We start from the raw sequence: 2923 nt of genomic DNA, 5'->3' as shown, positions 1-2923 counted from the left end.
TATGTATTTTGTGGAAATGTAATGTAGTTTATGCTGAATGTCAATAAAAATATGTAAAAAATACTTTTAATACTATTTATTATTTATCTATGACCACATATGTATTTATTTGTAATTAATTATGCTTATTAATTAATTAATCAATTTCCTGTGTCACTTTTTAGGACCCCATGTTTAAGAAGGTGACTGTTTAAGCTTTAAAAACACACATGCAATGACTTCCAATGGCCACTGGGGGGCGCTCCCTCTCCATGAATGAGTGAACTCCTCTGGCTGTAGTTGCACATATGGCCGACAGGTGGCGGTGTAGCACAGCGCAGGGAGCTGAGGGAAGGTGAGCTGGGTCAGATGTTGCTGCTTCTCTGCCCGAGGCCGTGCTGCCGCTTTGAACTTGACCGTGAACGCAACACAGCAACATATGAACCCCATAAAGGAACCGAGCAGACTGAAAACGGCCATAATTAATTAAAATGACTCGTTTTATTAAATATATATATACATATACGTAGAGTGTTTGAGATCAGATTTATCTTTATTTTGTTGAAAGAAAAGGAACCCACATTTTATTTAAAGGGGGTTTTGAGCTACTTTGTGTTTCTGTGTCTTAATGAGATGAAATATTTGGTTTGGTCCGGGTTTTCTTCTTGAACCGGACAGGGAGCTCGGACCAGCCTCTTTGTGCACAGATTTCTGGGAACGTGGGACAAAAAAAAGCACCAGAAGAAAAGAGCTTTAGGGAAGATAGAGGACTAATTAGAGAGTGAAGGAGGGAGGGATGGACGGAGGCTGTCAGAAGATGTGGTTGCTATAGATACTTGGCATAATGCCAGGTGGAGGCAGGGCCAATTTGCATTTATTCAGATGATGGCTGCTCTCGCTCTCTCTCTCTTTCTCTCTCTGAAATAACAGCCATTTCTTCCTTTTCAAATTAATTCTTTACTCAATTTCCTTAAAAAAAAGAAAGAAGTAATTTCAATGCAAAACCCAGTGAAAATTGCTTAAAAAATATAACATTAACCCATTTAAGCTTGACAGAAAAATACATGTGCCAATTCTGATTGTGCCACAAAACAAAATGTTGTTCTGTTAGAAAACTAAGTTTTTTTGTTTTTTTTTATCATATTAGAGCAGATTGTTGTTTTTTCTTTTTCATTTTTTAACAATACCTATTTTTCTTTTATTGAAAATACAAGAATAAAATACTGCAAGCATACTGTACTCTGGGCCTTTGGATTGTTTCATGTGGGCCCAAATGTGCTTCTCAAATTAAGCTTAAAAAAGAAAATGCAGCATTGTTTTTAGATAAAAAGCTCAATATCAAAAGCTAAATAAAATAATTGCAATTTTGCACTAATAGGCTTTTCATTATTAAAGCAGACATTTTATATGAATTAGCCTTTTTAAGGAGTCTGACCTGTACTGTAGATTAGTTAGCTGATATTGTGTCTATAGACAATTATTTCTTTATTTCCAGTTGGAAACCAGGAAGAAACTAAAAACAATCAATTGAAAGAAGTCTATTATATTACTGAAGTCTTAGTAATGTTTATTTTTATGCAATTAAAAAAAATCAGCATTTACAATTTCCACTCTAAATTACGCTGCTAGATGTAAAAGAATTTAACATGATACAGTAATAAACATTTTCCCTGCTTTAATTATAAATGTGAGCGTACTGTGTCGACGTTAACTGTAAATATATTTAGTATGAAAACTGAATAAATTCTCTGGAGAAAAATGTTAAAGTCAATGTTCTCTTTATTGACCACATAAATATATTTATACACAACATACACACACAAAGTTTTACAGCAATACAGCAGGGTGTTTTTCAGCTGACTCAACCTTCACATCAACACAGAATATAGAGCGATAACTCTGACTTTTAGTATAAAAAATAACAAAAAAACACCATTAATTACTGAAAAATATTTTTCTTTACTTGTGTGTTGTGTGTTTTTCTTCAGAACACACAACAGGATAAATTACAGCAATTAAACCTGGATGTATTTAACAATCAGTCACATATCACTTTACATCAGTTAACAACATTAATATATTTAGAAAAATAAAATACAATATTCACTTTCATTATTATATATTTTAATATATTAATTCTTAGCAGTAAAACACATCGTAAGGCACAGCTTGTGGAAAAAAGAAAATCATGTCTGGTTCTAAAAGTCTCTGTTTGTCAGTATCTTTTTCTTGAATTTGGTCCAGATTTAGTGATTCACCTTTACGTGTGTGTGTGTGTGTATGTGTGTGTGTGAGTCAATTCAGAGGCAAAGTAGAGACTGTCCATCACAAAATGTTTGTATCAGAGGATTTAATTGTACAGCAGAAAATCATCAAAAAATTTTAAATTGTTCAGGTCCAATCCGGCCTGAAGTCCGTTTCTTTGAGCCAAAAGTCGTTCAGCCAATCAGTGATTTCCCACCGCATCAGCAATCTGTGGAGAGACAGGAAGACAGAGGAAATTAGAGACAGAACTGGGACACAAAAAACATAACAAATTTGTCCTGTACAGCCAGGATCATAAAGGCAAATGAGCTAAGATGTACGAACACACAAGCCTTCGCGTCACAGTACTGACGCAGCAGATTTGGACTAAAATAGAAAAAAAAGGGAGTGGAGGGAGATACAGAAGGGACTCCCTCCTCATGACTACCAATATCTGTCTGTGTTTGAGTCTACACTCATCCACCTCTGACCTCTAAAGTCTGGAGCGTCAAGAGGACACACAGTCAGCAGGGACCCCACAAATATGCCCGAGGGAAAAGACACACACACACACACACCCCAACAAGACACACTTCAGCTGTCTGGTTTTTGCACCGTCATGACTGAGAAAGATAAGGATCTGACCAGCAGAGATAAGGGACTTAATCCTAATTTGTCCAGACTTTAATCATGATCATAA

Source organism: Morone saxatilis, unplaced genomic scaffold (assembly GCF_004916995.1).
Source record: "Morone saxatilis isolate NCDOM2014 unplaced genomic scaffold, NCSU_SB_2.0 Contig23, whole genome shotgun sequence".
In the NCBI taxonomy this organism is placed as follows: Eukaryota; Metazoa; Chordata; class Actinopteri; family Moronidae; genus Morone; species Morone saxatilis.
Note: the sequence above shows the minus strand (reverse complement) of the source record.